Raw genomic sequence first — 11,775 nt, 5'->3', positions numbered from 1 at the left:
TAATAGTCTAGAAACTACTCTTGGTTGATAGGTACGTCTAAGAACTTATTAGGTAAACCTATCGATTTTGCCACGACATAAAAGGACTCCTTACTTATATCGTTGAGTTTCACCAAAACTAACATGTACTCACAATTATTTGTGTACCTTGCCCCTTTAGGACCAATAAGTAACACCTCGCTGAGCGAAAACTATTACTAGATTGATGTAAAGGATATCCAAGCAAGTGTATATTTTGGCATGGCACCTTTTAACTCAATTTTTAAGTTTGGAACTTAAGGCTCTTACTATGTTGGTTAGATTTTAAGTGAACTAAAATCCTTAATCATGCAACATAATCAAGCTTTTGATCTCATGCATTTTAAGACATATTTAAAAGCAATAAATAACTTAAAACATGCATAAGATAAATGTGATCTAGTATGGCCCGACTTCATCTTGAAGCTTTAACTTCAAAGTCCGTCTTGAAAATCTCCGTGGGACCATATTTGAATTGAAAAACTAATTACAACTATTTGATGGTACGTAGACCATATTTGAATTGAAAAACAACTTTGGTACATTAGACCAATTACATTCAAATTAATGGTACGCAGACCATATTTTCTATTCTATTTGGGCCATACTAGTCACTTCATAACCTGCAAAACAGTACATATACAATATATACCATTCACCCATTCATTATCATGAATGGCCCACATAGCTGGTTAGTAAAACACATTATGCATCACATAAACATTTGCAGCAATTAATCAAGGGCACCAATAATCTATAAAAATTATTCATTCCTTATTAATTCTAATAAAGTTGTTTTAACCTTAAGGATTTGTAGACCTAATCAAGAGTTTATGACTAAAAAGGACTCCCACTTAAACCAATAAATTCATATGCTTTACTAATTTTAAACATAAAAATGTATTTCTAGTCTAACCGGAAACATACAAATTTAATTAAAATTTAAAGCTCATATAAATTTATAATTGAATCCATAAATTTAATTTAATTTCAGTCGTATTTAAATTAATTCATGATTTTAATTTTAGTAAAATAATTAGAATAAATAAAATTTATTATAATTACAATATTTAAAATTAAAACCCAAGAAAATAATTTAAATTATTAATTTTAAAATTAATTAAAATTACGTAAACTGAAAATCTCAAATTAAAATTTCAAAACGATCTAATCGCAACGCAACAATCCCACGCAACGCACGCCCATGGGTCACACGCACACAGCCATCGCTGGCCATGTGCGCGTAGCCCATGCGCTGCCTCGCATCGCTGCTGCTCACCATCGCAAGGCATCACGCGAGCTGGTGCTCGCTGCACGCACCAGCGCTCGACGCACGAGCATGCTGCCGCAGCCCATCGCTGGGCGCAGCGCTCGTCGCACACACAACAAGCACTCGCACGCCATCGCTGGGCGCAGCGCTCGTCGCACGCACAACAAGCACTCGCACGCCATCGCTGGGCGCAGCGCTCGTCGCACGCATAACAAGCACTCGCACGCCATCGCTGGGCGCAGCGCTCGTCGCACGCACAACAAGCACTCGCACGCCATCGCTGGGCGCAGCCCTCGTCGCACGCACATCAAGCACTCGCAGTGCGCGAGCGATCGATGCTTGGCGCAGCACTCGTGGCACGCGAGCTTACGCTCGCTGCGCGCGAGGCTCCGCACGCTTGCGCGAGGCAGTGCGCGCTGTGGCGCAGCTCGCTTGCTGCCCACACGCGACTGCTCGTGCCTTGCTCTCGCCCTCGCCCATTGCACACAGCCCACGACACAAGGCAGGGCTGCTGCCTTGTGCTCGTGCACCATGGCCTTGCTCATTGCATTCGTACCGCATGGGCGACGAGCTCCCTTGCTCGTCGTCACATGCCCGCACTATACAAAACCCCTTAAGGGTAACACGTAGCGTCCATTGCTTTGTGCGTGCAAGTTATATGAGCGAATCGCATAAAATTTTAAAATTTATATTCAAAATTAATGACAAATTAATAAATAATATTAATTTCATAGTTTTAGGGCGAAAAATCGAAAATTTATTATTCAATTGATTTCCGATTAACATGGATTCAAGTCTAGGTCATAAAAATTTAAAATTTAACATAAATTTACAATTTTTATGGTGGTTTTTAATCATAGGTATCTAATTAAATTATAACTAATTATGAAAATCAAATTAATTCTAAATTATTCCAATTTTCAACAAATTAATCATAATTACAAATTAGATTGCATAATTAACAAGGTTAGGCATTCAAACTTGTTAAACATATACAGTAGGTCAATCAAAAATTCAAGATTTATCAACAAGAATCGCAAATATTTAATTTAACATCTTAAATTTACGAAATTTTGCATTCGAAAAACTAAAACCTCCGAAAATTCATAGTTAGCCTTCGAATTTGAGAATTCTGGGTTCGGCCGAAAAGTATTATTTTTGTCAAAATTTTAGAATGCCTTTTACATGCGGAATTGACACAAAAATCACTCGATTTGGATGAGTAACGAAGAAACTGCCGAAAAACTGCGTACGTATAATTAAATAAACGCAATTTGCAATTAATTAACAATTATGAAAATTATTCACCCCTTTTAATTCTTGCAAATTTGTAATATTTAACCATGTTCATGCAATTTAGATTATGAAAATAATAAGAGGCTCGTGATACCACTGTTAGGTTATGATACATATGACAATTCATAAATCATGCGGAAAAAACAATAAAGCCAAGAAAGCATATTATTTACACATAATCATTTAGCATAGTTTAGATGCATACTCTTTGTTGCGTGCCTTCACTAGCTGCGCCCAAACCGAACAAGAACAAGTCTTTAGGACTCCAAGTGTCGTCCCTCCGTAGATAGTCCACAGCACGTCCGGATCCGCCTTAAGCTTGACCAACTAGGATCGCAATTGTGTGACTGAATTTTTGCTCTCAAAAATCACCATGAATACTTGAATACTCGATGTAAATATGTGACCATAGGCACCTATTTATAGAGTTATGGAAAAGGATTTGGAATCCTATTAGGATACTAATTTATTTAATTATAATCCTACTAGGACTCTAATTAAATAAACTAAATCTTTTAGGATTAGATTTAATCATATGACAAATCCCGGTAGCCTTAGGATTCGAGTAACACACTTCGAGTGATACGCTAGCACCGCACGCAGGCCTTGCGGCCCACGCACAGCGCCAGCCCACTCGTCGCAGCCCCGCGCGCGCCAAGGCCATTGCTGGGCCTGGCCTTGCGCTGGACTGGGTGTAGCTTGGCAGCATGTTTTTGGGCGATTGGGGTTGCTGAGCGTAGGCCTGGCTTCGTGCTGGGCCTTCGTCTAGCAAGTCTCGTCCGATGCTAATTCGTACGACGCGGTTCTGATTAAATTCCCGATTCCGGAATTTATTTCCGATACGAACAATATTTAATATTTCCGATTCCGGAATTAATTTCCGTTTCGAACAAATATTTAATATTTCCGTTTCCGGAATTATTTTCCGATTCCGATAATATTTCCGATTCTGACAATATTTCTGTTTCCGGCAATATTTCCGATTCCGGCAATATTTACATTTCCGATAATATTTTCCGATACGTACCATGTTTCCGTTTCCGGCAACATCTACGACTTGGATAATATTTATATTTCCGATACGATCCATATTTCCGTTTCCGGCAATATCATCGTTTCCGGAGTATTCATTTCTTGCCTGTGACGATCTCAGCTCCCACTGAAACCAAGATCCGTCGATTCCGAATATCCATAGATGGAGTATTTAATGCCATTAAATACTTGATCCATTTACGTACTATTTGTGTGACCCTACGGGTTCATTCAAGAGTAAGCTGTGGATTAATATTATTAATTCCACTTGAACTGAAGCGGCCTCTAGCTAGGCATTCAGCTCACTTGATCTCACTGAATTATTAACTTGTTAATTAATACTGAACCGCATTTATTAGACTTAACATTGAATGCATACTTGGACCAAGGGCATTATTTCCTTCAAGAAAAGGAGTATGTCCTGGAAGAGGCGATGCCCGAAGCCGCAGGCGAATGGGTCACTCAGGCAGCCCTCAATCGTTGGATTGATGCCAACAAGGATGTGAAATGTCTAATGCTTGTAACCATGAGTGCAGATCTACAGAAAACGTTCATCAACTCAGATGCTTTCATGATCATCAGTGAGTTAAAGAACATGTTCCAAGATCTGGCTCGAGTCAAAAGATTCGAGACTCATTGGCAAATTCTTGAGACCAAGCTTAAGAAAGGCGAGCCTGTAAGTCCACATGTTCTCAAAATAATTGGACTCATTGAGAATATGAGTCGGCTGGATCAGCAATTCTCTCAGGAAATGGCTGTAGACACCATCCTGCATTCTCTTCATAGCGGGTATGATCAGTTCAAACTGAACTACAATATGAATAGTCTGGACAAAACGCTCACTGAGCTTCGCGGTATGCTGAAGACCGCAGAAAAGACGCTCAAAAGTGATAAGCAAGATGTGCTTATGGTGCGTGGGGGCAAGTTCAAGAAATCTGCAAAGAAGAGGAATGCTAAGAAAGGTGGCAACAACGCCAGCCAAATTAAGCAACCAGCTGGCGCCAAATCTGAAAAGAGGAAGGTCAGTCAACCCACTTCTGAATCTGAATGCTTCTACTGCAAGAAGAAGGGGCATTGGAAGAGAGATTGCTTGAAGCTAAAGGAAGATCAGAAGAACGGAATAGTCGTTCCATCTTCAGGTATTTTCGTTATAGACTGTATACTTGCTAATTCAACTTCTTGGGTATTAGATACAGGTTGTGGCTCACACTTATGTTCCAATCCAAAGGGACTAAGAAGAAGTAGAAAGTTAAGCAAGGGTGAAGTCGACCTACGAGTGGGAAATGGAGCACGGATTGCTGCATTAGCTGTAGGAACTAAAAACATCATTTCTGTTTCTTGCTTAGATGCTAAGGGATTTTCCTTTTTAATAAAAGACAATAGTTGCTCGTTTTATTTTAAAGAGATGTTTTATGGATCTACTAGATTAGTCAATGGACTTTATTTATTAGATCACGACAAACAAGTTTATAACATAAATACCAAAAAGGCCAAAAAGGATGATTCAGATCTCACCTATCTGTGGCATTGTCGATTAGGCCATATTAACTTGAAACGCATGGAAAGACTTCAGAAAGAAGGAATTCTAGAACCATTTGACTTAGAAGATTATGGTAAGTGCGAATCATGTTTACTTGGCAAAATGACAAAGCAACCTTTCTCTAAAGTTGGAGAAAGAGCAAATGAACTATTGGGTTCAATCCATACAGATGTATGTGGACCAATGAGTACAAATGCTAGAGGTGGTTTCAGCTACTTTATCACTTTCACTGATGACTTCAGTAGATATGGTTATGTCTTTCTAATGAAGCATAAGTCTGAATCCTTTGACAAATTCAAGGAATTTCAGAGTGAAGTAGAGAATCAATTAGGCAAAAAGATTAAAGCACTGCGGTCTGATAGAGGCGGTGAATATCTGAGCTATGAATTTGATGACCATTTGAAAGAATGTGGAATTCTTTTAGAATTGACTCCTCCTGGAACACCAGAATGGAACGGTATGTCGGAACGGAGGAACAGAACCTTGCTAGACATGGTTAGGTCATTGATGAGTCAGGCCGAACATCCAATAGAATTTTGGGGACATGCACTAAATACAGCTGCACTCACTATAAATAGAGCTCCGTCTAAAGCTGTTGAAAAGACTCCATATGTGTTATGGTTTGGAAAACCTCCAAATGTGTCTTTTCTTAAGATTTGGGGATGTGAAGTATACGTCAAGCGATTAATTTCAGACAAACTTCATCCAAAATCTGACAAATGTATCCTTGTGGGCTATCCAAAGGAAAGAAAGGGGTATTACTTCTACAATACATCTAAGAACAAGGTGTTTGTTGCTCGAGATGGTATCTTTTTGGAAAAGAATCACATTTCCAAAATGACAAGTGGGAGAAAAGTAGACCTCGAAGAAATTCGAGTCGAACAACAAACTCTAGAGAATGCTCAAGATGACATTCAGGATGAAACTCAGAGATCTTTAGAAGTATCTGGTGAGAATCATGGTCAATCTAGAAATGTAACCCCGCGTAGATCGCAGAGATATAGATCTTAACCGGAAAGGTACTTAGGTATTTTGACGAACGAGAGTTATGGCGTTCTATTACTTGAAAGTGATGAACCTGCGACTTACAAACAAGCTATGACGAGCCCTAGCTCCAAGAAATGGCAAGAAGCCATGAAATCTGAATTAGACTCCATGTCAGAAAACCAAGTATGGGATTTGGTGGATTTGCCAGATGGCTACCAAGCCATTGGAAGCAAATGGGTTTTCAAACTGAAAAAGGACAAGGATGGGAAACTTGAAGTTTTCAAAGCTAGATTGTTTGCAAAAGGTTACAGGCAAGTCCACGGTGTGGATTACGATGAAACCTTTTTAGCAGTTGCAATGCTAAAGTCTATTAGGATAATGTTAGCAATCGCTGCATATTACGATTACAAAATATGGCAGATGGATGTCAAAACCGCTTTCTTAAACGGCGTTTTAACAGAAACTGTATTTATGACATAGCCTGAAGGTTTTGAGGATCCAAAGAATGCTAAAAAGGTATGCAAGCTAAAGAAATCAATCTACGGATTGAAGCAGGCATCAAGGAGCTGGAATATACGTTTTGATGAAGCAGTTAGTGACTTTGGTTTCATCAAGAACGCAGACGAATCTTGTGTATACAAGATGGTCAGTGGGAGAAAAATTTCTTTCCTAGTATTATATGTCGATGACATATAACTTATCGGAAATGACATTCCTATGTTGAACTCTGTCAAGATTTGGCTTGGGAAATGTTTTTCGATGAAGGATCTAGGAGAAGCACAGTACATATTGGGCATCAAGATTTACAGAGATAGATCTAAAAAGATGATTGGACTTAGTCAAAGCACTTATATCAATAAGGTGCTTGAAAGGTTCAAGATGGTAGACTCCACGCGAGGCTACCTACCCATGTCTCATGGAATGACTCTAAGCAAGACTCAGTGCCCAAAAACACTTGATGAGCGTAGACGAATAAATGGGATTCCATATGCATAATTGATTGGTTCAATAATGTATGCTATGATATGTACACGCCCGGATGTTGCGTACGCACTCAGTGCTACGAGCAAATACCAGTCAGACCCAGGAGAGGCACATTGGACTGCTGCCAAGAATATTCTGAAGTACCTGAAAAGGCACAAAGATGACTTCCTGGTCTATGGTGGAGATGATGAATTAATTGTTAAAGGCTATACGGACGCAAGTTTCCAAACCGACAAAGATGATTTCAGATCACAGTCTGGGTTTGTCTTCTGCCTCAACGGAGGTGCACTAAGCTGGAAAAGTGCTAAGCAAAGCACCATTGCGGATTCTACAACTAAAGCGGAGTACATTGCTGCACATGAAGCATCAAAGGAAGCTATATGTCTAAGGAAGTTCATAGGTGAACTTGGTGTAGTCCCCTCCATTAAAGGACCAATAGCCCTGTATTGTGATAATAACGGAGCTATTGCACAGGCAAAGGAGCCTAGACACCACCAAAGAGTCAAGCATGTACTTCGTAGATTTCACCTTCTACGAGAGTTCGTTGAAAGAAAAGAAGTCGAGATAAGCAAGATTGGAACTGATGACAACATATAAGCAGGCGAAGCACAACTCGCACAGTGCAGCTATGGGAATCAAGCATATTGGAGAATGTCTTTGATATCCTTATTTAATGTTTTAAAGTTTTAGAGTTTAATTCTTTGTAAAACATTATTGGTTAATCATTCACAATAAATGAATAGAATTCATTTTTCCATTTAATTTGTGGTTTATTAAATGATGAGTCCCTTCAATTTGACGAAATATTCAAGATAGACTGTCAGGACCAGTCCTGTGACTAAGAAATGTCTATCAAGTGAACTTGAATGTCAAAAGTTGAAAATGGTCCCTGGTCGGAGTTTTCTATAAAATTGGACGCATAGAAAACGTTAGACGACTGGAATGCAAGATGACTAGTAGTTCTGTTTCTTGAACTATGTGGACATGGCAATGTCGTAATCATTTGCATAGATACTTACTTTGGGAAGACTAGTATCGGACAGACCTATGAAACTTTACTGTAAGAGATAAAAATCTGTCATAAGTAAATTTCATTAAAAATTATTAGACACTAAATCCTCAATACCTGAGTGATTTGAGATTACTTGTTTGAGAACTGGTTACTTTGACGTTGACCAACCGTCGCACCGTAAAAGGAGGCTATAAAGGCAACGCTCAGGTAATCACCTATAAAACGAAGTCTAATCTCAAGATCGCAAGATTGGGATTGTCCTCCCATAAATCGGGATGAGATGCTTAAAAGTTGTACAAGGCCACTCGGAGAGCTAGAAACTGTAAAATGCATGGTCGTGCTCGGATGAATCATAGGCTATGATTATCTGTTTATTTGATCAGTTGAACTCTGAAACCGAGAAACACCTCTGGACATAATAGGGATGACAATTCTTACCTTATGTTCAAGAGCAAGCATCGAGCGGCAAAGGAATTAGGAAATGCACACTTGTCCCTAAGGACAAGTGGGAGACTGAAGGAAATAATGCCCTTGGTCCAAGTATGCATATAATATTACGTCTAATAAAATGCGGTTCAGTATTAATTAACAAGTTAATACTTCTTTGAGATCAAGTGAGCTGAATGCCTAGCTAGAGGCCGCTTCAGTTCAAGTGGATTTAATGATATTAATCCACAGCTTACTCTTGACTGAACCCGTAGGGTCACACAAATAGTACGTAAACGGATCAAGTATTTAATGGCATTAAATACTCAATCTATGGATATTCGGAATCGACGGATCTTGGTTTCAGAGGGAGCTGAGATCGTCACAAGCAAGAAATGAATACTCCGGAAACGATGATATTGCTGGAAATGACGAGGCTTGCTAGACGAAGGCCCAGCACGAAGCCAGGCCCGCGCCCAGCAAGCCGAGCGCCCAAAAACGGAGCTGCCACAACCTCGCCAGGCCCAGCAAAGCCTTTGGCGCGCGTGCTGAGCGCGCTCGTGGGCTGCGAGCAGCGACTGCTCGTGTGGGCCGCAAGGCCTGCGAGGGTGGTGCGATGCTCGTGGCCATACGACGCTCGTGTTCGTAACGAATCCTAATCCTATCGGAATTCGTGTATTGATTAAATCCTAATCCTAATAGATTAAATTTATTATTTAGAGTTCAAATAGGATTCTAATTAATAAATCCACATCCTAGTAGGATTATAATTCCTTTTCCATATCTCTATAAATAGGTGCCTAGGGTCATAATTTATAGATACAATTGAAGTATTCAAAGGTAAGGTTTTTAAGCAAAATCAACCAAACACTTGCACCCAAGTAGCCGAAATTCCTAAGCAACCTTAAGGGCGATTCTAGTTGGTCAAGCTTAAGGCGGATCAGGAGGTGCTGTGGACTATCTACGGAGGGACGACACTTGGAGTCCTAAAGACTTGTTCTTGTTCGGTTCGGGCGCAGCTAGGGAGGGCACGCAACAAAGTGTATGCATCTAAACTATGCTAAATGATTATGTGTAAATAATATGTTTCCTGGCTTTATGGTTTTCCGCATGATTTATGTTTTGTCATATGTATCATAACCTAACACCCACTTTTTTGAGATGATGCCCGGATGGCCTTCTAAGGAGATGTGTTCCGGATGAGGAGTTCCCTAGTGTCCTTCGTTTGTGCCACTCCTCCCCTTGTGGTGGGCATATGGGAGGTGATCGAACCGATTCAAAAGTTCTTCAAAGCATGTTGTGGTGGCCTACCCTTTTCCGGGATGCTTGGGCATTTGTCAAGTCATGTGATCGTTGTCAACGAACGGGGAATATCTCCAAGAGACATGAAATGCCCCAAAGTCCTATCCTAGAGTTGGAGGTGTTCTATGTATGGGGAATTGACTTCATGGGTCCCTTCCCTTCTTCTTGTGGCAACCTCTACATTCTTGTGGCGGTTGATTATGTTTCCAAGTGGGCGGAAGACATTGCATCTCCCACTAATGATCACAAAGTGGTAGTCAACCTCTTCAAGAAAATCATCTTTCCGCGTTTTGGGGTTCCTAGGGCTTTGATTAGTGATGGGGGGTCCCATTTTGCCCAAGGTAAGTTCAAGGTGTTCATCACAAAGTTGGTGTGGGCTATCATCCTCAAACTAGCGGCCAAGTGGAAGTCACCAATAGGGAGATCAAGTCTATTTTGGAGAAGTCGGTTGCCAAGAACCGCAAGGATTGGTCAATCAAACTTGATGACGCCCTATGGGCGTATAGAATGGCCTTCAAGACGCCAATTGGGATGACTCCCTACAAACTTGTCTATGGTAAGAATTGCCACTTGCCGGTGGAGCTTGAGCATAAGGCCATGTGGGCCATCAAAACTTTGAATATCTAGCTCACTAGTGCGGGTGAGCGGCGCTTGCTCGATCTCCATGAGTTGGAGGAGCTCCGCATGAATGCCTATGACTCGACGAGCATTTACAAAGCGCGTTCTAAACAATATCATGACGCTGAGATTTAGAAAAGAGAGTTCAAGGAGGGGGAGAAGGTCCTCCTTTTCAACTCCCGTTTGAAGTTGTTCCCGGGAAAACTCAAATCCCGATGGAGCGGTCCGTGCGATGTTTTTCGGGTCTTCCCTCATGGTGCTATCCAGATTCGGAATGATGATTCCGGGTCCTTCAAGGTGAATGGGCATCGGCTTAAACACTATTACTTGGGAGACTCCATTGGATCTTTTGCCACCTTGGACCTCAAGGACCCCCCATGAATTTGGGGGGATTCGTCAAGTTAATGACGTAAAACGAGCGCTTCCGGGAGGCACCCCGTGGGTGCTTTGCATGTTTTTGGTATGTTTCTTTGCGGTGGGTTCACACTTTCCACCTTGTGCCTTGTCCGTCTTTATTTTGGTGAGTTTGTTTGGGTTTTCACGGTTCTTTGCGGGACTTGCTCCCACGACATTTCCGGTAACATCCTTCTAACTCTATTGCATTCTTTAGGGGACGGGCATACATCTTGTTGGGGCATTTGGTTGAATGGGTAGTTGTGCCCCTCTTGCTTAGTTTTAGGCCTTGAGGACATGGCCTAATTCTAGCTTGGGGGGAGTTTTGTTGTGTGGTTGCCTATTTGTGATGCTCATTGCTATGAAATCATAACATTATGTGCTTGTTTCTTTGTTTTTAGTTTGATTTAGTTTGATTTTAGTTTCTTTTCTTTTTGTTTGTTTCATTTGCTTATTTTTTGGTGTGTTTTCTTATTTTCTTCTTTTCTTCTTTGTTTTGATTTCCTTTTGTCAAGGCCAGTTTTTCTAGGTTTTCTTAGGCAATATTCTTGATTTGGGCAAATAAAATTGGAACTTGTAGACTAGAATGCTTTTATTCCCAATTGGTAGATGTTTACACGGTTTTTAATGTCTTGGGTCGAATCTAGGATTTGGTGTCAAGGAAGTTGGTTAGAACTTTGGGTAGCATGCGTCTTGAACCCTTGGCTTGTGGTAAGATGGTGTCGATCTCTCTAGTGACTTGAAACCGGAGAGAGTGGTATTTGCTCCCATGTGAGGTTCATGTTCAAAAATAGCCCAAACACATATTCATATATTGAGTGGCATGGAACCTTGGCATTGACTTTCTTACTTCCCGAATTTGACTATTTCCTTCCCGAGACCGCGACCAAACTACTT

Source organism: Spinacia oleracea, chromosome 3 (genome assembly GCF_020520425.1).
Source record: "Spinacia oleracea cultivar Varoflay chromosome 3, BTI_SOV_V1, whole genome shotgun sequence".
Lineage (NCBI taxonomy): Eukaryota > Viridiplantae > Streptophyta > Magnoliopsida > Caryophyllales > Amaranthaceae > Spinacia > Spinacia oleracea.
Note: the sequence above shows the minus strand (reverse complement) of the source record.